The sequence below is a fragment of the Pholcus phalangioides genome, unplaced genomic scaffold (genome assembly GCF_987345545.1).
Source record: "Pholcus phalangioides strain wild (caught in Gottingen) unplaced genomic scaffold, Ppha-v1.0 ptg000004l_1, whole genome shotgun sequence".
NCBI classification, from domain to species: Eukaryota; Metazoa; Arthropoda; class Arachnida; order Araneae; family Pholcidae; genus Pholcus; species Pholcus phalangioides.
In genome coordinates this window covers 2,425,015-2,451,231 of record NW_028301597.1, presented here as the reverse complement: position 1 = coordinate 2,451,231, position 26,217 = coordinate 2,425,015, and the positions used below count along the sequence as shown (strand labels likewise).

At 35.2% G+C, this 26,217-nt stretch overlaps 1 protein-coding gene across 1 annotated transcript in view; it reads left to right on the top strand.

Moving 5' to 3' along the window:
- The first annotated feature begins 1,768 nt into the window (after window positions 1-1,768).
- The window catches only part of LOC149086415 (LIM domain only protein 3-like), an 89,670-nt gene continuing 65,221 nt past the window's right edge, over window positions 1,769-26,217 (top strand). The window contains exon 1 of the mRNA XM_089255495.1: window positions 1,769-2,194. The gene's annotated coding sequence lies outside the window, so the exon portion shown is untranslated. The remainder of the gene's footprint in view (window positions 2,195-26,217) is intronic.

The following is a 26,217-nucleotide window of genomic DNA, read 5'->3' as shown; positions in this document are numbered from 1 at the left end:
GTTAAATCTTTGGTAAACAGGAGTTCTTTGGATATATTCAACATCCATCATAAACTCATATATCAACTAGAAGTAGGCCTATTCTGCTGAAAAAAAAACCGAATACAAATACAACGCCACAACAGGCAAAATGCCCAACGAGGTGGTTGAGAAAGGTATAATACAAAAAAAACGAAAGGTATAATATAAAAAATAACGTATCTAGCACACAACGAAAATAATTTTTTAACTCTGCATATTTCAAAGGTATGTGCGGATTGAGAGGATATACATGAAGTCAGTGACCAAAGAAATAGTGTAAATAATTTGTGAGTTAGAGTTATGTAGGATTTATTTAAAGGTTATGTGAATGAAACGAGCTTATTTATCTTATTTATCTCTTTATTCGCTTTAAACCATGCATTTGAGCGATTTCACAGATACACAGAGATATTTACTCATGTTTCGGATTTTTGTGATCTGAAGTTGGTTCATCCAAAGCCTGCTACATAGACCAATAGTATCTGGGAGGCTGCCGCTGTGGTGATCGAGTGGTCATAGTGACGAACTCGTATCGCGAGGTCTAGGGTTTTAAGCCCACTATCGATACAGTGATGATCGCCTGAAGTTGATTTTCTGTAGTTTCCAACTTCGAGGCGCGAATGTGAGCAGATCTCCCCGTTAAAAAGTCTCGCCACGCAGAGCAACAGGCCTACAACAGCGCAATAATTAATCCAATGATTACACTTCACTCGTAGTTAGAAAAATTGACAGCATATGCATAACAGTACAGCACTACACATAACAAGCATTACGCAGAAACAAACTTCACGGAAGGTTCACTATACATACACACATTCCAACATGTACCAATTCGTTAGAAGTTTCTCAGAGGAATGTGGACGAGGTGCATGTGTGTGGTTTAGTCGTTGTAGTAGCAGCACCACACATAATACGCATTACACAGAAACAAATTTCACGTTAGGCTCACAACACGCGCACACACATTCCGACATGCACCAATTCGTTAGAAATTCCGTAATAAAATGTGTACGAGGTGCATGCACGGTTAAGTAGTAGTAATAGTATCTAGGAGGCTTTGGGGTTCAGCTCTTTTCATTTTCGATAACGGAAGCTATACTGCAATTATTTTTAAAGAACCAATCGACATACCGAAAATATTAAAAAAAAATCGTCTGTAACTTGAATTAGTTGCATGTTTTCATATACACTTTTTACACCTCTACCCGGAGTACAATTTCTAATGAGGGGAATATCGAATTAAATATTTTTCTTGATCGATCCCTACATTTTACTGTAATTTTCCCTTCAATCAGTGCGTTAAAGTATTTCATTTCTAAATTTTCCGAAAGATTGGTTTCTCATTTACGTATATGATTTTGAAATGGCAGGTGACTCTAATGGCGGAAACTCTGAGTATCTATTTCAATCACAAGTTCTTAAGTATTTTTTTTAATGTATAGAAACAGAGTAATTTTTTCTTCAAACGATGACAGTTCGAAACGGGGGGAAAAAAATGAAAGGAATAGCATAATTATTTTTCATGAGTGTTTTTTTCCCCGCTTCTTTGTCCATCTATCTCTTTTCGCACGGATTCAGGAAGATTCGTAAATCCGAGGCATCTTCATCAGCTGACGCGCACAATAATTTTTGCGGGAGTCCCGGTGTTACAAGGACAGTTCATCATTTGGCAACAAATAAGAAGAGTTTGGCGACGCGTTTGGCGCGAGATCTTCCTGCTCCACCGTGATAATCTCGGCTAGTGGCTATTCGTGTCGAAGACTTTCCTCGAGTTCGTATCTTGCGGAGCCGAGAATCAACATTAAATTAAAAAAAAGAAGAGAATAATAGTAATAAGTAGGAAAGTTATTCTCAGTCGCAGTTGTCAAATACATCAGTTATTGGCTAATACTAATACCAGTATCGCAAATAAGATAAGGACGCGTACCAAGTTACAGGGGTACTGTTTGTTTTATGTTTTATTTTCTTCTATCCGGTGGTGTTTTTGAGGACATTTTTCCAGCGAAGAGTGAGGAGATGCTGCTGAAACAATCATCGATGACCGGCGATCCTTCTTCTCACGTTTCCGTAACAGCTGGGCGGAAGTGTATTTAATAACATTAGCTCCTTCTATCTGTGTGTGTCCGGGACTCAATACGGACCGTCATCAGTGTGGACGATATTTCGAGGCCAGGTAATTGAATCTATTTCTCTATGTTCACATATTTCATAAAATGCCGGTTTGGTGTTGACAGGAATTTATAATGACGCACAAGGAGTAGAAAATATGTCACGTTAAAAAAAATTATATTCAACGCGAGTGCTTGTAGGGTATCATTCCAGCCATTGTTTACAATAATATCGAAAGGGGAAAAAAATGGATTTCACTGAAATTAGATGTTTTCTCTCATGATTATTAAGATCTCTATTATTTTCTCTCAATATTAAGATGCGGTGAATTTCATATTGGGTAATAATGAGAGTTTTGCATGTAAATTTAAAAGCGTCATGGGTGTTTCAAGAGAAAACGGGGCTTCATTGCACGTGTAGAAAGCAAAATAACAATTGTGGATGTGGTTTTCTCCAAAACGAAATCTTTCCGTTATTTTTTGGGTTATTTCGATGAATTTTTCCAGTAATGAGGTAGTATTTAATTTTTTTCTAGTATAGTAAAACAACTGAAACTACTGGGAAATCTGATAAATCAAACAAAAACCAAAATGAGAGTGTTCACAGTTCAAAAATCCGGCTCTACATAACACACGTGTTCCGTTATAGATCGAATCTCATCAAAACGAAGCATTAGAAAAATACAGTTAATGTAAAAATATGACTTTTTTTTATTGTATCTTATTGTCAGATGCCAATATCAGTTATAGATATTTCATGTATTCGTGCATATCGAAAGAATGACGAATGTTATCTTAACCTCTCGTCGAAAAAATTCGATATTAACCGCGAGTAATTTCATAGTTCCTCTTTCGTGTCACAAAAATACGTATTATTTATGATATATAGCGGGCATTATGTATCTATTCGGATATTTCAAGAACGGAGAAAACGAGAAAAATGTATTATATGTAATGTATCGGATGGGCGTTTTCACTGTGCTGCTGTCGCGGCTGATTCGGTCGCTGGATTTGTGATCGACCCCCGAAAGTTTCCACTCGATGGAAATCGATTTCGAAAGGAGCCGATTGTTTTCGGCGTGTGTATTCGAAAATGGGATAGATGAAATTATATTTGCAAGTTCATTACGCGAAAGGTTTGAATAAAGCGCTGCCACCATTAATGTTAATAAGTTTCGCGTCGCGCGGCTGATGATGGGAAAGCGTTAAATTTGAGAAAAATTTTTATTTGCTCAGCCGCGACCGACCAAAATGGTAAAAGGAGCTTTTGCTAATAATTCGCTATCGCCCGTGTTGTACGATGCCCGGCTCCTTAATAACGTTGGTATTGCCTTGCCTCCAAAAATATGATGTTGATGGGGGCGGGGGGGGGGGTGGGCGAGATGGGTATAGCGAAATTATGTTCATCGCGACCGATATTACGGAACGCTGTTACAGATATTTAGATGCAGCAATTTGCAGACTTCGGTTACTCCTGGACAAGAAATGAAGCACTATACTTATGCGATTAATATTTTGCTCCGTGTAATTCCTTCACTGGTCTCACATTGACATCGGTTCGTGCAGTAAAACGGAATGATGTGGATGCGAATAAATGACTTCATAAACTGGTTCTCCCTCCTGAAATATTTAAATACGAGGTCCTGGGTACTGTTTTATCGAATACATAAATGACTCGTGTGGAAATATTTTCGGCCAATTCACAAAAAGTTCGTTCTTTGACTTGATTTTTCATGTTTAACATCAGCTTGATAATTTGGTTAATCATGAAAGCTTAAAGCTTCTATCATGTTTTTATTTTTCCTCCCAGCATCTCCCATAAAGAAGCAAATTTCTCTAAATATTCTAATTCTAGATAAACAAATTCAAACTCAGATTTAAAACAGAAACAGCCCTGCCAATAAAGAGAAGTGGTGCAATCAATTTTTACAAGTAACGACTTATTTCCAAGATTAATGACATTGATGAAAAAAAAGGAAAATTTTGCTTATTATAAAATTAGATTCAAAAACTGAATTTAAAATGTTTCATTTCTTCTTTTTTGAATTAAAACGTAAAATATTAAGAAATTTTGGAACGGAAAGCTGCACAACACATCACTTTGAGGGCTTTAAAGTTATCTCCGACTACCTTTCTCAGCACTTTTCTATAAAAATGGTACTGAGTGAACTTTAATAGCATTTTTTCATGACATTTTCTATACATTTTTTCGATAGAAAGCACCTGAAAATAGTGAAAACAGCTACAAATTTTGGACTACTCGTGCCATTTTCTATTGTCAGATTTTAAGCAAAATTCAGGAGATGTTCGAAACATAATTTGCCAAGAATTATATTAATGAAATATTCTGGTATTTACACAGTACATTCAGCTAATAACGATGCAGGTTATGGATTAAAATATAAAGGATTGTATGGTATGCTTACATAAGTTACACCAAAATTTCTTGATGTACGTGTATATTTTTTGAAATTTCGTTCAGCATGACGTATATAAAACACTGTAATTAGACAGTTACATGTGATAGCCCATAGATTTTAGATCACAACCTTAAAAATATATGACAGAATATCATATTAAAACTTTGTGATGACACAATCGATAAAGCTTTAGAAATCATATGTAAAACTTGGGTAAAATGCCAAAAATATAATTCTTCGTAAAACGCGTTTAGTGTTTTTATTCACAGATTACTTGCATGTAGAAATTCAATACTAAAGTAAACGTAACTTCGGTTCTAAGTGTTATATAAACAAAACAAAGCCTATTTTAGAATCACAGAAAACGGCACTTTCGTAAAAACAGAAAAAGAAAATGATATTTTCTGCCAAAATGACATTTTGAACGTACTCGCATATCTCAAATGGTTCTTGTTCCTTTATATTGAGATATTAATATTGAGAATAAATAATCTACTTAATATTTGTTTAAGCAATTCCTGAACTCAAAAGTTCAACAATATCCGAATCTCTAAGCTTTCAAGGAATAGCGAGACATTTCATTAATGGTTCATTAGAATTGGTCCCATACTGTGTTGCAAACTTTTCATAAGTTTATAGAGAACGAATACGTCTTATTCAATGTATGCATACACATTCCAAATTGTTTCATAAAATGCTTCATAATTTTCAAAAAGATTCCATCTACGCTTCGGCGTCTTTACGTAAACAGCTTTGTTTGAAAATTTCATTCAAATGACCGAAATAAATTTTATCTATCGGGAAAGGGAGTGAGGGCCATTGATTGTGTGTACGCGTTTGTGAAGATTGAACTGATGCCAATATTTACATTTATATTAATTTCAGTTTGCCGAAAAATCTCAGTTAATTAAAGAATTTGAGACGCGTTATGGAAATTTTTGTTCGCTATTCAGGTATCACCGAAACACAAAAGTCAAATTTTCTCGCAACAGTATAATTAATCAACAACTTTTAAATTTGTTCAAAAATTACATTCAGATATATCCCCTTCTCTTACACTGTTTTAATTCCTTGCGTGATCAGCATATCTGATGATACTTTGTATTCGACGTGAGGCTTACTTTGTAAAGATCGAAATGGTACAAAAATTCTCGTGAATCGGTTTAATCCGTGGAAATAATTCAAGAAACCGTGTGTATATATTTATGTAAAGCAAAACTGTGTGAGCTATACACACACAATAAACATTTTCATCCCTCCCGCTTTAATAAATTCAGAAATTGTCAACATTGTATACAAATCTGATTTAAAAATTTCCGAGTTGTATTTGAGTATAATTTCGAAGACAAATGTTCGAAGAATATAATATGCGTTCTCAAATGAAAGGTATGAGAAGTGGGGAGGAACTAAAAGGAATCGATCTGACTTTATTGGAAAAATATGCAAAAGAGAGAGGGAGAGAGAGTCCTATTTAAATTTTTCTACAAGGCTTTCGGAGTTATACGCGGTGCGTTGAAACAAGTTACAGCATTTCTATGAAAGCCATTGAATTGCGGCCGTAGTTAGAAGAGGATGACGACGAGGAGAGGTATAAGTACAAGAAAGACCTAACAAAAGAGTATTGGAAAGAACAGGAGGAGTATGAGGGAGAGGCCAAAGATAATAAATCCAGAATTTAATTTTGCTACTATAAAACTTGATGTCATCTTCGTTTGGATGAGGCCGCAGCAAAGCACGAGGAAACCCATTTAGGTACATTGAAATACGGATAATAAAGGAGAGGGATTTTATTAATAAAAACCGGGGTAAACAAAAGAGATTTTGGAGAAGCAGATAGAGAAAAGAGAGGAACACTATTTAATTGGGAGAAGTTTTACGTCCCATTTAGAATCTTCGACTTCAGAATTAGCTTCTGTATGTGTGAGGTCGCTCGAAATTTTCGATAAGAATTTCATTTCACATAACCTTTCATCTCTTTCTCCACCACCTTTTTCTTTATGGCTTTTGAACACTTTAATGCGTGATCTGATTTTTAGCTACCGGCTGTGTGTGTGTGCATTCAAATTAACATAAAGCAAATTCCTTGCAGATGTTCGTTGGAAATCTTTGATGTGAGGCTGTTACGCGAGCGCGCACACACACGTCTGATATCAATCTTTTAGAGATAAGAATTAATTTCGAATTCTCTGTCCGAATTTAGTTTTGTATGGGATTACGCTCACATGAAGTAGAGAAGTCCGGAATTTTCCTCCCACAATATGAATTTGAATTGCAAACAGAGATTCAGTTCTTATGTCATGGATCGATAGAATATGATATGCGGTTCGATAGAATATGATCAAGTTTCGGTAAACTGGGACTATAGTATATTATAATGATGAATATTTCTCCTTGAATGTTTGAGTGCGATATTAGCAGGAAAATTGGGAAACTTTTTCGCGTGATTTTTTTTTCTCAGTTTTGTATTATAATGCATATTGCTTTTTTTGTTCCCATCTAGACACGTGCTATCTTACCAATAACGTCCGAATAGTTTCATTTCCCATCGTTCTGTTCCCCAAGTTCTGAAAGTCAATTTCGACGAATTCCATATTCGTAATTCAGACTTTAACCCATTAGCTGCGCGAATAATCGGAGAAATGCTTCTCTCTCTGCGAGAACGAAAAAAAATTAATTTTTTTCTTCTGTGAAAAACAGATGATAACGAAACTCAGACGTTGCAAATTCAATACAATAGAAAAGTAAATAGGTGATACAGAATCGGGGTGATACATTGAATCCGTTGTCACCGACACACTAATGATTGGAGGCAGACATTATACCACTACATCATCCCATATGTCCCAGTCCCATAAAAATAGATTAAATATATATATATACATAATCAAAGGATGATTTAGCAAGCTACTATGCTCATCCATCTATAGATGATGCGGGCGCTTCGACGGTTAATGAATATATTGCAACTCCGTACGCTTCTGCACTTTCACTTTTAGCATTTGCTCTCTGAATATGAAAAAAAAAGTCAAGCATTTGCCATTTTTTCATTTCAAAAATGGAAGATGAATGGCAACACCAATGTAACACGAAACATGCATAACTCCGACAACGTAAAAACGTTAGGTCTACACATATATACATGCACAACACGTTCCTGCATGCGTTAGAAATTCATAAGCGGGTAATAAGCGTCACGAAATTTTGATAGTCAGTTTTCAGTTTTTACTCTTTATTTGTTACTGTGTTCATACATTTTGCTTGCCTCATAAATAGGATTTCATTAGAGAACACGATTTCCTCTCGTGGCTATTCAAGTTTTATATATAAACACACGTACACGCAATCGCTTACGTTCCTCTGTAATATCAAGTGACACTTCATGAATCATTTTCATGGGAAATTTCAATGATGTATTAATTGATCATGAGCGAGGATTTCCTGATCATCGTATGTGACGAGGGAGAATAAAATAATAATAATGTCCACGACTAGTAGGTTATAAAAAAAAGACATGATTGATTCAAGTGAAGAGGAAATAAAACTTTCCATAAAATCGAACTGTTTTAATTAAACATGCAGTTATAGGTGACCGAGATATGCTTTGGTGCATTTTTACATATTTACCTGTTGTATAATTACGTAGTCTATATGTATATACATATTACCATCACGTGAACATCAGATGCTAAGTCACATCGTGAGTAAAATTTTACATTTTGGTGTCACTGGAAGAAGAGGTCATAGACCCTCTCTCTCTCTCTCAAATGATATTTCCATATCTAACTCATTCGTTTCTAAATTCGTGCCTGCTTTTTTGAGATAAAAATAGAATAACATGGCAAAAAATTTGAGATAAGATCGATATAATATCAATACTGATATTTTGGTTATTGTCTGAGTGTAATTTTTTTCGTAACTTCAATCAATTCAGCCGATGGAATCAGAACGTGGAATTTCATATCTCACTTTATCGGAATCGAAAGCATTAATTGGGAAAAAACGTCACATGTTTATAGAAAAGAGGAAATCGGCAGAGAGATGAGTGTCTCAGGTGTATCACAAGATAAGAGCGATTTTCCACATTGCTTTTATTTATCATTACGAGATACCACTCGAATCGAAGTTGTTATCGAAAGCGCTACTTGTCAATATTAAACTTTTTTTTTTTTTTTTTTTTTTACGGTTACACTTGAGAAAAATATAGATAAAAATAGCATAATGTGTGCTGCGTGATATATTCGAATCTCTACTTGACTTCATATGTAGCATAATGCCAAGTGAAGACAAACGACTTAAAAAATTCGAAAGAAAAGGTTTTACAATTTTTTTTTTACTTTCTTCAAAAATTTCTACATGTGCACCTTTAGTAACGAGGAGAATGTAAAACCTATATAGAGCATTTCTTGCAATGTTATTTGTAACATAGGTGTTACAAAGAATAAAAACAAGGATAGAAGTAAAATGAATGGAAATAAGAAAAAAAAACTTTGAAACCTTTTCGTTCAAATGCTTTAAACCGTTGTCTTAAAGCATAAAGATTTTTTAAAATAGTTTTTGTTAAAAGGACTAGACTTTTAGACCACCCACAATTTACTGCGAGTACAGATAGGTATGAAAATTCATAAATTCAATTAAAACGTTTAGTGGAAACAGACCAACAGAAAAACAACAATAAACTACACTGCTGGCCACCCAAATTGCAACACCAAGAAAGACAAGAGATATCGCAACAATATTTATTTTGTAGGTAACATGTTGACCAAGCATCAAATGATTAAATTTATAGACTTCTGTGAAGTGTGGTTCCTGCCAAAATCAGTAGCCAGAGTAGCCGCCATTGTTGGAGATCACCGCTGCCACACGCCTCGGCATTGATTCAAAGAGACTTTGGATGTGTTCTTGGGGTACAGCAGACCAAGCAGCTTCCACGCGTTGCCAAAGTTGATCTGGTGTGGCAGCTGGGGATGTAATCTGGGTCAATCGTTGAGCAACCATGGACCACATGTTTTCTATCGGCGAAAGATCCGGAGAGCGAGCTGGCCAGGGAAGCAATTCAATCTGGCGATTGACGAAGAATCTTTGGACAATGCGTGCCACGTGTGGTCGCGCATTATCCTGTTGAAATATGGCTGTGGGCAAGCCCTGAAGGTAAGGAAGGACAACTGGCTCCAACACCTCGGAGATGTAGCGCTGGCTTTTTAAAGTACCGGCAATGCGTACTAGAGGAGTGCGAGAGTGATATCCAATACCGCCCCATACCATAATACCCGGTGCAGGACCAGTGTGGCGGTGCATAACGCAGCTGTTCAGCATCCTCTCTCCACGGTGTCTCCAGACTCGAATCCGACCATCGTGGTGTTGCAGACAGAAGCGTGACTCGTCAGTAAAGACAATTTCATTCCATTGTGCCGTCCACATCCTTCTTTCATCGCACCATTGGCGGCGGAGACGTCTGTGGTTCTGCGTCAAGGGTAGACGAAGCAATGGACGTCTTGCGGACAGACCACTCTGCTGTAAACGGCGTCGAATGGTACGCGCAGACACTGGATGATGCGGTACAGACTGAATGTGCTGTGCTATGGTTCGTGATGTGGCTGAGCGATCCGTCACTGCCATACGCACAATACGCCTGTCATCACGTGAAGCGGTGCACTGAGGTGGATGCGATCGAACACGTCGGTCCGTCGTACCCTCCTGCATCCAACGATCACATATCCGCATTACAGTTGTTGGGTTTCGTCCAACACGACTACCGATTTCCCTGAAAGATAATCCACAATCTCGGTAGGCCACTATCCTTCCTCTGTCGAACTCGGATACTTGATCAAAAGATGATCGCTGTTTTCTACGAGGCATAATTGATCGTTTTTTTGAAAAAACCACAAGAAAAACACAATTGCCGTACTTCAAATCGTCGAAATCTCCAAGCCTTAAATAGCGCTTTGAAGTGGCGCCACAGGCGCGCGTGATGTGCGTCTGCGCTGAAATTCTAATCATTTGCATATCTCACCTCCGCTAATGCATGTTGTAAATTTCATATTATTTGCATGCTTCCTTCAGCGTGTTGCATTTACGGTGGCCAGCAGTGTATTTTAGAAAAACGACAAAAAATTGTTTTTTTATTTCTCATCCATTTTACTTCCATTCTTTTTATAACATCCATGTTACAAATAACATCGTAAGAAATGCTGTATAAGCTAAACATCCTCCGCGTCGCTAAAGGCGCTCATGTAGAAATTATATAAGTGAAAAAAAAAAAAACTTTAAAAACCCCCTTTCTTTTGAATTTTTTAAACCGTTCGTTTCTATTTCTAACAGTTTTTTTTTTAAATACCTTTTTTGATACAGGTCAGGACTTCTGGACCGCATAAAAATATCAATATTTTTTCATTCTTTTTTAGAAAAAGTTTTGCCCTGCCCAAATATATTCCTGGTTATTTCCTCCGTATTGAACTAGATCAACCCCAGGTATCAGTCATAATGAAAAAGTTCTTGCTCAAGTTCTATTTGCTAATTGTGTAAACATAAAAAGTAATAGATTTCCGATTACATTTGCTTGAAAAACCGATATACAACCAGCTTCTCCGATACTCTGATTACGGTACCAAACTCAATTGGCTAGCAAAAATTTTGGTCGTTTTTGACGTGAGTGGTTAGTTTTTTAAAATTCAACCGTGATCCTGCCGTGATTAAAGATTACATACCCTGCGTCCCAAAAAGGTTGATTTTGCAAAGTGAACAAAAAGATATGCAGCTTTTACGAACTTGCTATTTCGCAATGTGCTATAGATCAATTGAAACATTTTCATGTATGGGAGACTATCTAATGATCAATTCAGAAATACATCTTAAACACGTATTAATGACAGCTTCGTTTTGGTTTGCCAGCTAATTAGACAGAGAAATAAATATTTCATACTTTTTAGCCTCCCGACATGTGCAGCTTTTGTAATCTGCGTAGAAGTGAAACCTGGGAACACGTGTTTTTCGAATGTCCAACTTACACAACTTTTCGAGATAATTATTTGCTCTGGAATGCCATTTTCAATTTTAACCAAGTACTTAGCGTGAATAATTCCAAAATTAGACATACTTTATTTTTTTATTAACTGCCGTTTGAGACACTGAGAGGGAGAGCTCCGAATAATCCAGTCTTCTGCAAATGTAGTTTTGTTTATTTTTCTTTTGCGTAATTATTCGTTGCGTATTTCTACTTAAGTACAGGGTGGGCAAAAAGTCCGTAAAAACTTTAAAAATTCATAAAAACCGGAAAAATAACCAAAATAAAAAACGGTTTGCAGGGTTAGCATTGCAAGGTCACGAGAATTTTTTTAAGACAGGGAAAAAAAAAAACTAAAAAACAGCAGATAGGTGGCACAGACGTACAAAAGTCAAAGAAAAGATACGCAAATAACGAACAGAATGCTTCGAAATCGTTTATTACAGCAGTATGTGTTTCACATGACCACCACTACAAGGGATAACACATTTTTTTCAAACCGAGCATAACTCAGGTCTATCGCCTTAGGCAATTTACTACCTAGTGAGTTGTGCCAGAATTGTAAGTGTGTGTACCTAACAGTCTGAGTGCGTATCTAGTGCTATGTATGATTTTTCAGTGCTGCCAGCTATATCTCAGAAGTGAAGTGAGGGATGTGTAGTGACTGAATATTTGTACTGTTTGTAGGCCTGTTGCTCTCTGTGGCGAGACTTTTTAACGGGGAGATCGGCTCGCATTTGCGCCTCGAAGTTGGGAACCACACAAAACCAACTTCAGCCGACCACCACTGTGGCGACGGTGGGACTCGAACCCGGGTCCCCGCGAGGCGAGTCCGTCACTATGACCACTCGACCACCACAGCGGCGGGATAACACATTGCAGGCGAGTTACAAATCCAGCAACGGCAGAGTGCGGCAGGTCCACATACACTGTTTACAACGGTGAACTGGTTGCGGATTAGGAGCGCGCAAGTTCTTTTAACCATTTCATTTGCATATTTCCACCGAAGTCGCTCGTACCTGCACCACCTATCGGCTCTTTTTGTTTTTTTTTCTGTCAAAAAAATTGCTGTGGCCTAGTGGTGCTAACCCTGCAAACCGTTTTTCATTTCGGTTATTTTTCCTGTTTTTATTCATTTTTAAAGTTTCTACGGACTTTTTGCCCACCCTGTATATAAAAACCTGTATGTTTGTCATTATCTACACATTATGTCCCCCACCTAGTACAGTCCCACAATTTTTTTTTTTAAATTTGTGCATTAAAATACAATTGTATACTTCCGCCTTTGAAATTGGCTCCGCCAAATTAAATGAAATTCTGATTCGGGACTTCTGGACCACACCCTGTGTATTGATTAAAAAAATATCAATATTTTTCAATTGAAAGAAACGAACTAATGCATGTGAGAAATCTAAAAGAACTCGTGAGTTCAAGAAATTCTAAACTTGTTAGTTGACCTGTAAGAAAAGACGAGAAAATACATCAATGCCCAGACTCATTAAAATCAGTTAATTCAGAGAGTAGATTATTATATCGTCCCTCAGACTGTAGATCATTGCAGACTGAAACATGATTTGCAGAATCGAGTACTCATTTGCAAAGCTATGAGGGGAAAATAATAAGCTGTATTTGAGTTCTCTGGAATAGACGATGTGAAATCATTATGTGATACATGTTTCGTTCTGGTGTTTCAGACATTCTCTCTAAATATGCATAGGTACAGACGCATTGCAAAGAACGTAATTTAATTCCACTACTACTTTATACATCTCGAATTAATTCGATTTACTTGCGAAGTTAAATTTACCGATGCGTTGAAAATTGCGGAATAAGATTATAAATTTTCATCTCAGTCAATGCTTTCGAGTTGAAAGAGTCGAGAATTCCGTATTTCTTAGCGAAAGAAAAACTAGGATGTAAGCGCCGTGATCGAAAAACATCGAAAATTTCATTTAATTTGCATGTAATAGTAAATGTTCATAGAGATAATTACTAGTATGGAAACAGATTTTTATTTCAAAATTTTAGCTAAGTACTCACAGATATACTTCTGAATAGCCGAAGTACGATAGAGTTGGTTGATATTTAAATGTTACGATCAATGTGCAACCTTTTTGTTGTGGTGATTGTTTTTTGGTTTTTTCAAGAGACCACGAGACTTCGAAATTATGGTGTCTTATAGACACGACTACAACGTGTCGGATAGTTTAAGAAATACTGTAAGTATTATACAGAGTATTGAAGAAGGTTCTCCTAGGCCTCAATTTAAGTCCAAACTGTTCATCTTAGTAGCGTACTTCCAATTAGAAAAAAGTATACAAATAGCGTGTAGAACTCAGATACGCTATTCATGTAGACTGAAACATTAATACCCCACATCCCCCTATCTCATATATAAGATTATATCTGGGAGGGGAGAGGGGGAAAGTCGAAATCCAACATGGTTGTATAGTTATTAAAATACAAATAGTAACATTTTATACAGGCACCCTGTCCTCAAAAACCCAATTAAAAAGTTGTAGCCCCGTCTCTTCTGAGGCCAACAAAAAAATTCTACGTTTCTAAGTAATTCGCTGAGATATTCAAACTCAAAAACCGCGAAGAAAAGTTTGAAAAGATAGAAGTGTTGTCCGTTAGATTTTGTTGTTCTTTCCCAATTTTTATTCAATTTTTCAATTCAAATCTTCGGCAAATATTGTACTTGAAAACCGGGAATTATTTTTGTTGGCCTGAGGAGAGACAGGAAAAAACGTTCTAATTGAAAGTTAGACGACAGGTGGACCGCATAAAAAGTTAGGTTTTGTATTTTAATAATAGTATAAACCTTTGCAATACCATGACGTATCTGAGTTCTACACGTTATTTGGATACTTTTTTTTTCCTAATTGGAAGTATGCTTCTAGGATCAACGGTTCGCCAGTAAAATGTGGCCTAGAAACTTTCCTTAAAACCTTGTAGATGAAGACCGCGGGTGAAATGTGGCCCTCGTAGCTTTTTGCCGTAGCCAGATTATCATTTTTAGAAAATATCGGTTTAACAGTGAAAGGAGATTCAATGAAAAATGATAATTCGACAACGTCCTCTGATCACTAAGAGCTTAAACCGCAGTATTTAGAATTGTGAGATGTTTTCGAAGTTCACCAGCACTGCTGTGTGGCGCTAAACACAAAAAGTGTTTGCTTCTCCCTCCCACCCGATTTCATATATATCGTGGAGGGGTGTGTGAAGTCGATATCCAAAAAAGGTGAATAAACACTTCTATCAAAGAAATAGTTTCAAGGACTATTGAAAAGATTTTTTATAGAATTACTGAGTGAAAATAATTACATAAAGGAGAAGAAAAAAATCAGAATTATTGGAAGAAATAATTCCAGAATTAGTTAAAAAAAGCATAACAATTTTTATGTTTCATTTTGTTTTTATAATTGATTAGTGAGAAAAATAATTCTAGAATATACCTGAAAGAAATGATTTTTCGGCATAAATGAAAAAATAATGATACATTTTTTCTGAATTGTAAAGAGAGAAAATTTTAGAGAGAATTTAAAAAAAAAGCATATTTAATTAAATTAAATTATTTTAGAAGAAAGAATTCATATTTAATGAAAGAAATGAGTTTGAGAATGAATGAAACAAAGATTCCTTAAGAATCTTACATCTCCGACATCAGTTCGACATGAGTGAATGAATGATCGACTGAGCAACTGAACGAGCGAGTGAATGATCCACTGAGCAAGTGAACGAGTGAGTGAATGAATTAGTGAAACCGACCTGTTACTAGAGCTAACTCGCTCTCGCTCACTCATACACAAGGTCACTCATTCAATCACTCATTCACTAGGTTGCACAACATATCACTCACCAGGTTGCTCATTATATCACTCACTCACTAGGTTGCACAACATATCACTCACCAGGTTGCTCATTATATCACTCACTCACTAGGTTGCACAACATATCACTCACCAGGTTGCTCATTATATCACTCACTCACTAGGTTGCACAACATATCACTCACTCAATGTCGCTCACTAGGTCACTCCATCACTCTCTCAGAAGGTCAGTCACTCACTTGATCTCTAGGTCGCTCAATAACGCCCTAGGTCACTCACTTTGCCATTCACCTACGAAGCCACTCCTTCCATCATGAACTCACTAGGTTGCTCATTCTAATATATACTCAATCACCAGGTCGCTCACTCTGTCACTCTCTCACTAGCACTCGCGTACTCACTAACTAGGTCGTTCATTCTATCACGAACTCACCCAGGCCACTCACTCTGTCACACACACACTTAATCACCTTGTCACGCACTTGCTCACTAGGTCACTCATTCTAATATATACTCAATCACCAGGTCGCTCACTCTATCACTCTCTCACTAGCACTCGCGTACTCACTAACTAGGTCGTTCATTCTATCACGAACTCACCCAGGCCACTCACTCACTAACTAGGTCACTCACTCTGTCACACACACTTCATTACCTTGTCACGCACTTGCTCACTAGGTCACTCATTCTGCCACTCGCTCACTCAGTCTACCACTGGTCATATCACTATTCACTAGAACACTTACTCTATCTCTAGGTCGCTAACTCACTAGTTTTTGCTCACTCGCCAACACTAACACACTGTGACTCACTAACATGCTGTCTCATTTACTGATTAGCTCACTCGGTCTTTTCTCGCTAACTTACTGGCTCACTGACTCGTGTTGAACTGATGTCGGTGAATTTTACCAGCGGTGAATTTTCCGTCGATGAATTGTTGGTCGGGGAATTTTTCTAGCGGTGAATTGTTGCCAGTGAATTTTCCGTAAACCTTTTTTCACAGCTGTGGAGGGTGAACGATCGTCTCTCAATTTGCAATGAAAACGCAGCAGTCTTCAAAGTACGCAGCACATCCCGCCACTTCATTTCTGAGCATAACAACTGCAATCACGAGTCAATGTTTGAATATGTCCGGCCCGTAAAATTTTTTTATTTCGATTTTTTTTGGCGCACTTCTAGAAAAGTTTGTCCATAACTGGTGTAGAACAACATGAATTATCGGCATTATTGTAGTGAAAAGGTCTTCATAAAAAATTTCGAAACAAAACACGATGCATCAAATTCCTTTTTTTTTACATCGGGGAAGAAAAAGAAAAATAAGTGGAGATTTTTTTTCTTTTTTCATTTTATTCTCACAAAACTCTCAGAAACGGAAATATTTATGAATTTCAAAGATATTATGCTAACCTCTGAAAGTCGACCTTTTTTTTTCACCGTTTTTTGATCTACAAATGGATACCATGTTGAGAACATCAAGAAAAATGGCCGCTGAAACTCCTCCACAAAATGTGCTTTTTTTTTTTTCTCTCCCTTAAAATAAAAATAAATATGAAACATCAAGTTAAAAAAATCGAAATGGAAACAATGCCACTGATGGGAAGAAAACAAAAAAAAAAACGAAGATTTTTTTTTTTAAACAAGATGGACGTCAGTAATATCACGTGAAAGCCTTTCCTATTTTTTTTTTTGTTCTTTCTCTTGTCCTTTCTGGAAAATAGTAAAAAAAACAAGGGAAGAAAGGGTAGGAAGAGAAAGACGCGAGCTTGTCCAGAGATCACGTCCACTCTAAAAAATAACAAAATAACTTTTACAATATCGTTCGATTTATTGCATCTTTCTTTCAAGAGAGAGAAAAAGAAAAGCAGCACACACATACGTATATATATATATATATATACACACACACACACATATATATATGTATTTTTCTTTTTAAAATTGATGCTTTCTAAAGTGGAAAAATAAAGAAAAAGCCATCCTAAAAATTCGTCGAAAAACACACTCAGTCAGAAAAGTCTCTATTTCTGATTGAAACACGATTCTTCTCTATGGACGAAGAACTGTGGATGAAATGGGCAAGTTTAAAAACATAGTCTCGGAAATGCTTTCGGTATGTCGATTCGCTGCATTTGCAGAAATGAAAACCCCGTTTTTTCCCTTCTCTATACGTATACAGTATATATATATACGCACACACACACACCAACTATATGTTTCTTTAAGAATTTTTTTTCTCCAAATACTTATATATATTTTTTCCATTTTAGAGAGCAAAAAGATTCTTTTTCGTTATTCCGTTCTTGAGATAAATATACTTCTTGTTGTAAGAAGCAAACCTTTCTACACTCTTTCGCTAAGCTATTGTTTTTCCCCTTTAGACTTTCTTTACTTAATTTTTTTTTTCTTTCACGTGGAATCCTCCCCATCATTTCTATTGGCCTAAATATGATTCTAGATTTTACGATGAAAGGAAGAAATAAAGAGAATAAGGTAGAAAAAAGTAGGCACCTTCCCTCCTCCCCTTCCGAGAGAAATACATAAATGTATACCGAAGAAGGGAAATTTTTTTTTTTTGAAATTTTCATTCAATTTTTGAAAAAAAAAACCTCCACAAAAAACTGTCGATATAAACTGCAGTGATTACGGGACTCGATAACAGTAAATCCGTCGCTAGTTATTTGGAATTCAAAAGAGAAGAACATGCCATAAAATGGATAAATTTTGGTACAGCCAAATCTCGATAAGTCGAATATGCAGCGGCCGACGAAAACCTTCGTTAGAGTTATCCTTAGTTCGTCTTATCAGAAATTCCGATTTCAGAGTGGGAGAAAGAAAAATTTATTGAAATAACAGCGCTATTATCGTATTAAGGAAACATGTCATACTACTGGAGATGAAGAAATTCGAAAAGATAAGTTACTCTAATTTAATCATATTTAATTACTGAATGAAAATTTGCGGAAATAAACTAGACGTACATATTGTGTTGTGGAAACGGATGCACACATGGCACTCGTATAAATGAAACAAATTATAAGTAAAGTGATACACAAGATTATTTTCCGCCAAAAAATGCATTGATTTTTGACTGTCTATCTCTGTTTTCGTGAGAAAGTCATTCACATTTTTCAAGCGAACAAATGAATCCGCTAAATGAATCTGCTAAATTCTGTTGCTAAATGCTAAATTCCATTGCTAAATGCTAAATTCCATTGCTAAATGTTAAATTCCATTGCTAAATGCTAAATTCCATTGCTAAATGCTGATTTCTATTAGCTAAATTCTATCGGTAAATCTATCGGTAAATAGTAAATTCTATTCCCAAATGCCATATTCTATTTCTAGATAGGCCGTGTTGTAAAAACATCAAATTAGAGAGAGAAAAAATACTTCCAGGAATCTAAGATGCTCAAAACTTATCTTGTTAAGAGTAAAAAAAAATTATTTTACATCAAATGACAAATACATATTTTATCGTAATTTTTCCTCCGAAGAAGGGGTATAGTAGTATATTATAAGGCATAAAAGTAGTATTTTTCACAAAAAAAAACAACAACAAAAAACCATTATACATATTTATACCATAAAAAATATTTTTTTTTCTTGGCGTAAACTTTACAGTAGAAGAGTAAAAGGGCCAATTAAAGCCAAAAAAATTGTTAAACTCAAGTGAAGTTGAAATTAAAAACGAAAAAGAGCTGTCAAAGATGAGTAGTGTTAATTTTAACCAAAAAAAATAAAAAAAAAATTGTGTGAGTCAAAAGCTGTCTATTGTAGCCGAGAATTGTCAAAGGCAAACAAAATTACTAATTGAAGCCAATAAAATTATCGAAAGTTTGTAAAGTTATCCTGCATCGCTAATATTCCTGAAAAATTAGCAATTCGGGAAATAAGGTTACTTCAAGTCGCAATGGATTAAGGTGGAATTCTCCAAAAAGACGTATAGGCCTATGTTACTCACGCTTACGTTATATAATATATTAATACGACAATAAAAAAATTGATTATGATAGTCATAATTATCACATAATATTATCTATAATTCATTGAAATATTCTTAATTCATTATTTCAGTAAAAAGTTAAAAACTCAAGCAAGCCTCGTTGAAAAAAAAACGGGGAAAAACAAAATATTTTATAAAAATGTTTAGATGGCCAAAATTACGGAAATATCCCGTAAAATAGGACCTTACGTTCACCATTATATATATAGCCTATATACAAGTTTCTGGTCCACGAAGAGCAAAAATACCGTGTATCTGGCCCGCAGACTAAAAAGATTGTGCACCCCCGGTGTACTGCCGTTTTGAGAGATATAACTTAATTCTCTCATAATTACTGTTCTCTTGCATTCTACTAACACAAATTTGTAAGAAAATGTTTGTTAACCCTTTATGAGGCAATTAGAAATCACTAACCTCCCTTAACCTCCTTTCAAAATGCCACTCTTTATTAATGAAGCAGGCTTTCTTCCGATTTCTTTCCGGCAAAGAATAAGAGGCTTTTATCGGGAAGAGATAACTCGTCATTGCCGCTTAAAGGGTTAAATGCTTAGGAAAAATTCTGAATAACTAAAAAGAAATTAAATTAGTTAATATTTGAATATATAATGCCGTCAATTTAATTAATGTTGTGATTTTTGAAACAAAAATATGTGTGACAGCCTCAAGCCTCCAAAATTACGTTCATAACGTAATAGCCGCGACAGATAGGTCAAAACGATGATGTTAAAAATTCAACAGTGAATGCTTTTCCTTGTACGATATACATAATACAATGAATTCGCGATAGCTTGAATTGCTGTTTGAGTCGAAGTTTTCACTCAGTCCCCCTGTACTTTTTCCGTATTTTATAGTGATATATTTTCCCCGTAACTAAGTTTTCTTCCTTTAAGTCGAAGTTTTTGTGAATGAGAGAAATTAAAAAAAAAATAGCATTTAGTAGAGAGAGGTAGAATTCAGCATTTAGCAATAGAAAGCCGAGATGCTTGATTGCAATACGATATACACGGTGTTGGTTGTCATCCCCTTCATGTATGAAGAAACAAAAAGGAAGTGACAGATGCGCGCGTTCGCAGAAAAACATGTCCCACCTTTGTTTTTTTCATGTTTTTGATCGGTGATTGTGAATTGACATATTACGAACAATCGATTTGTCTGAGTTTCATTCCTTTCAGTTTTTTTTATATTATTTTTCTGTTATTTCTCTTGCCGAATACAATCGAGCACATTATTTTCTTTCTCGTTTTGACATATCATCGAATCGCTTTCCTGGAAATCACTTCCATTCTTTTTGGAAACACGTATGGGAAAAGGGCTAACCATATATGGCAGTGAAACATCCGTATAACGATTTTCAAGAGACCAGAGAAAATTTTCGTTGTAAAGTATTCATCACATTATAGACGGAATCGAATTCAATGTACATTATCGCTTCGAAAAATCTTTCGTGCTGAAGAGCAATATCATCATATATAACGTTATCGTTATATTGCAAAGATATAATTTTAGCATAAAAATCTGAAAATCTGTGTATACACGGTGAGTCCATAACTCCTTTTGCCGCATTTTACTGGCGAACCATTGAAAATCCAGAGGAATACTTCTAATTAGAATAAGTATCCAAATAAAGTGTAGAGCTCAGATACGTCATTCATGTTGCAAGGGGTTGTATAGTTATTAAAATAAAATAAAAAACTTTTTATACGGGTACCCTGTCCTCAAATACCCTATTATAAATTGCTGCCCTGTCTCTCCTGAGGAAAAGAACACCCCACGTTTCTAAGTGCAATATTTGCTGAGATACTTTAATTCAAAAACATTGAGTACAAGTTGGGAAAGAACAGCAAAAACGAGAAAAAGAAACGATGTCCGTTAGTTTATGCTTCTCTTTCTCAACTCTTCTTTAATTTTCGAATGCAAATATCTCAGCGAATATTGCATTTTAAAGTAAAGTTTTTTTGTTGGCCTCAGGAGGGACAGGGCAACAACTTTCTAATTGGGTTTTTGAGGACAGGGTGTCCGTATAAGAAGTTAATTTCTTTTTTATTTTAGCAACTATGCAACCCCTTGCAATATGAATGACGTAGACTGCATCTATCTTAAATTTACATGTTATTTGAATACTTTTTTTGAATTGGAATCTAAGATGACTATAAGATCGACGGTTCGCCAGTAAAATGTGGCAAGACGAATTACAGAATCACCCTGTATAACATGTAGAATTATTTCTTTTTAATAACGAAATTTATTGTTTGATACTGGTTATGTGTAATTTGCTTATTCGTTTGAATCTTTTCGAATATCAGCTTCAAAGCAGAAAAAAATATTTTTTAAGCTTTAAATTGTAAGTCACATAAATATGTATTTGTATCTTCTCTTATTAGAGAAATTACTCTAGAAAGATCTTATTAATTTCAATTTAATTTATAATCTGCACTTGAAATCTTTATGAAAAGTTCCATTAAGACGACGGAACAAATGCGGCAAATATTAAAATAAACTGTTTAATAACTGCCTTTTTCCTTAAAATTTAAGTGAAAGTAATTAAAAGTAAATCATACCATAATTATATCAAAACAAATTTTCTATGCGAAGCGCACACATTTATATAAATATACGTTATTTACTGTGTACTACGCCTATCGATGACTCAATTTTGTGCATTAAGTTTGCCATTTTATGTCGGATTATAATCCTTTGGAAAAAACGGGGGGGGGGAGATTTTAAATTCGACAGCAGTATTGTAAATTGAGGAAGAGAGAGAAGGGGAAAAAAATTTCAATTAAGCAAGGTGTAGCTGAAAGTCGTTTCCTATCGAAACCTTCTTATTACTTTATTGTATATATTTATTTATATCGCATTATAACAGTAAACACGAAATGGTAATAGCTACAAGCGTAAAATTGTTTGGAAAATCGAATAACGAGAATGTGTAATTACGGGGTGCGAAGACGAGCGAAAACATCATGGCTTAGCCATGATAGAAAATTTCTTGGCAACACATTCAATTATTCATTTTTTTTTCTATTTCATGCTTATACTTTCCATAATTTTCTTCGGTTTGCAAATAAGCTCAATAAATTTAGGTATTTTGCATTCTCCTCGTTCGCTTACGCGAGGGGAAAAATAAGAAGTAAATAAAAGAGTTTCGTTCACACATTTCTATGGTTTCATTCGCAGACATTGTTTCGAAAACTGTTTCTTGTTATGAGTACATAGCACACACACACACACGCAAAAAGAAGAAAAAATGTATATTAAAGGTATTGCAATTTGCGAGCGCAAATAATAACAATAATAGTTTGAATGGGTATAACTTAATTGAATACGCGTTATTATGTTAACAGGCAAATAAATGGGAACCTATTATATGATGAATAAAACATTAATAGCTTGGGAAATGGAATTCGTCGTGGCAGACTCGTTAACGTGTGAGGGAAGTGTTTTTTTTTTAGAATTACTTCCGATAATTGCGTTCTGCGCTACATACATGCATATACATATACGCAATATATCTCGAAAGGTACTTTTTTTTAATGCTATAAATTTATGGAAAATGATTTTTTTAAAAAAGAAATATATCATTTTGGGTAGTTCCTCGGTTGACGATAATGGAATGAAATCGATATGGATGCATTATTTCTTCTCCCCGCTAAAAATACAAGTAGTTTCATCAAAACACAAATTATCATGAGGATATGAATATATATTAACTTTTTATTTTTATTTTTGTGAAGCAGAGTAATAAAGTTATTGATGGTTTTTTGTATAATTAGCTATCGATCAAGAATAAAGAAACCATTAGATCTCGCTATCTCCTGAGACGTCGTGGATGACACTGAAAAATAGAATTAGTGGGCTACTAATAAAAGATACCGGCTTAATTTTTCTTATGAGTATTGTAACTTTTTGAGAGTGGCACTATTTTTTCTTCAAATAATTCTTTCTCACCAATACTTTGATATATTCTAATTAGTTGAGATCTCAATGCAGAAACCATATCATAATGCTGGTTACGAAGAAAGGAAACTTTTTCAGAATTTGGTTCTGAAATGACAACAAAAAAAATCTGTAGCATGTATAATAATGATGATAACTTTTTATATGCATATATAAGTCATTGGCCCGTTACGAAGATTGCTAACACTACAATTGTTCAAAGATGCATCATAATTGTTCCAGAAAATATTATAATAATCTTAATTGTTCAAAAAAGGAAGAAGAAAAACAATTAAACATCAATATCAAATAAAAGAAACTGGATATTTTTAGAGAAAAATTGCGTATATCCAATAAAATATTTCTATTGGATGAGTTGGTATTTAATGATTGCATTAATTCATCTTCGGTATAATTGCATACAATCAAAGTGTGGCAAAATATATCTGTTACAATAACTGCGGAAAAAGAACAATGAAATACCATATGTACAATATTACCATTGAACTCAGAATTATAAAGCAAGCAAATGTAACATGTATATGTTACTGCCAGAGCCCAAAGTTGGCCACTTCGTGAAGTGGACAGCCCAGTTGATCCGGCCAATGTAAGAAATTGGGGATTTGGCCGGTCCTTATATGTTGATCCATATACACCCATGTACATATATCACTAAGATACCGATATTTAGATTCCTTTGATCGTTAGGGGGTTGCCAGCTAACCACAATAATTACGGTTACCTATGACTAATTATAAATGGCCATAATTATGACAAAAAAATACGCCAATGTGGCGCTGATTGAGCCGGCTAAAGCTCGGAGGAAGAAAACCTTTTCCGAACATTGGCCGGGTCAACTGGGCTGGTAACTTTACGGAGTGGCCAACTTCGGGCTTTTGCAGTAACATAATATATATATATTCAACTCATTTTCTATCCTTTCTAAAGAATTTTTCTTTTCCCAATATATTTGGAAAAATAAAAGGATAGATAATACTAATTTCAAGAAATACTTATATAGGGAAAATCAAAACAGCGACGATATGAAAAAAAAAAAAAAAAAACAACAACAACAACAACAACTGAATTTTTAACTTTATGTAAAGAAAAAAGATGTTAGAAATGAAAAAAATCGATTTCTTAAGTCAAGTTCTCTAGGAATGTTTGTGTCCCATTTCGTGCTCGCGAGGTCTTGATCGATTACCTCAGTTAAGTATTTAAACACCCCATTTTTAATCGGCATTATGCATTTCGATTTGTTTGAGTAAGAGCTTATGTGAGAGTTGCTTAATGGGTGCTTTTCTAATTTTCTGCTGCTGGACATAAATGGTGTTTGTGTGACTCGCTAGTTTCAAAGGCCACTGTCATTTTTTTTTGTTATGTTTCACGTTATACAGTGTACATGTTTTATTTTCTTGTAGCTTAAAGTTCAAATCAAATACCTTAAAATAAGAAAACAATAAGTCAAGTATGTGAATAAGAAAATATTAGTTTCATTCTCCATACTCTCAATATACTTCAGAAGTTTTTCACGAAATTGGTACATTTCAAAAAAAGTATGAAAGATGAGAAATAAGTTTGAAGCAGCGGTTTCATCCCGCAATCCCCCCCCCCCCCGATTGCAGTTAAAATTACTCTCACGCACCCTCATGGATGTCTATTTGTTGGAAAAATGTGTTCTTTTCAACTAATGACATTAATCATCCATCAATTAATTGTTGTAAAAATTCTAAACTTAAAAAACAATCAAAAATTGATTTATTGAAGGAAAAATACACGCACGTGATCGATTTTTAGTGACCAATTTGTTGTTGCTTTTTTGAGTATAAAGTAATATTATTTTTTATTTTTTTTTCAATTAAAATGACATACATGTATGTCCTTAATGCGGCCATTCAAGTACTACGTCAGCAGATTTTTAGCCTTTTTTGATGTTCTGGCCCCTCCTGTCAGCAAAATTCGTCAGCTCTGCTGCCTACCTCCTAACGCATATGGGATCAGAGACCTTACACTGGATGGGAGGGGGGAAGGAAGCGTAGTGGGCTCGTGACCCCCACCCCCGATGATTAAAAATTATTTTTGATGCAAAAAATATAAAATAATATATCGGAAGAAAACACCGTTATACATTATATTATAACCAATTTCTATAAATTTCCCCTCCCGTTCGAAGAGCATGTATTCCCTTATGTACGGGAGTCCAGCTAATCAGACATGAATAGCGCATGTGACGCAGTGAGTGGACACAAAACCGTTTAGCCGACTCCCTCTCTACTTTATAAGTGAGACAGGACATGGGGGAGGGGCGTCTGTTGTGGTCTGAGAGGTCTACTAGGTCTTTTGAGGAGTTATAAATAGGGAAAACAGGAATGTTAGTTCAGGTGCCCACAAACTAGGGAGAGAGAGAGAACCAGAACGTTTTTCGCATTCCTAAGTAAAGTGCCACTAAGAATATTTCATATTTTTGTAAAGTACGGTTGATGACGTAACCATCATTCAAACCCATCCTCCCCTTTTGTCATCAAATTCAGCAAATCCAAAAATAACAGTATAAGTTCAAGTCCCTTTGAACTGGGAACATAAGAATTTAGTGTAATAAATTTCTGCGAAAGATGGTTAAAAAGTGTGCTAAAATTTTGAACGAATTATATTTTTTTACAGATATGAAAAATTAGATATTTTCCCCATAATTTCAATTTTCCTGGATAATGAATCAAAATTTTTGCAATTTGTTTTCGTCTCGCAAACCCCCCCCCCCCACCCCCCCAAAAAAAGGGGAAAAAATCTCTGGCACTTCTGGTTGAGAACCACTGATTTAAAGTTACAATATGTAATGAAATATTTTTGATAAAATAATTTGTTGTCTGAATAATATTTTTTAATAGAATGGAATATA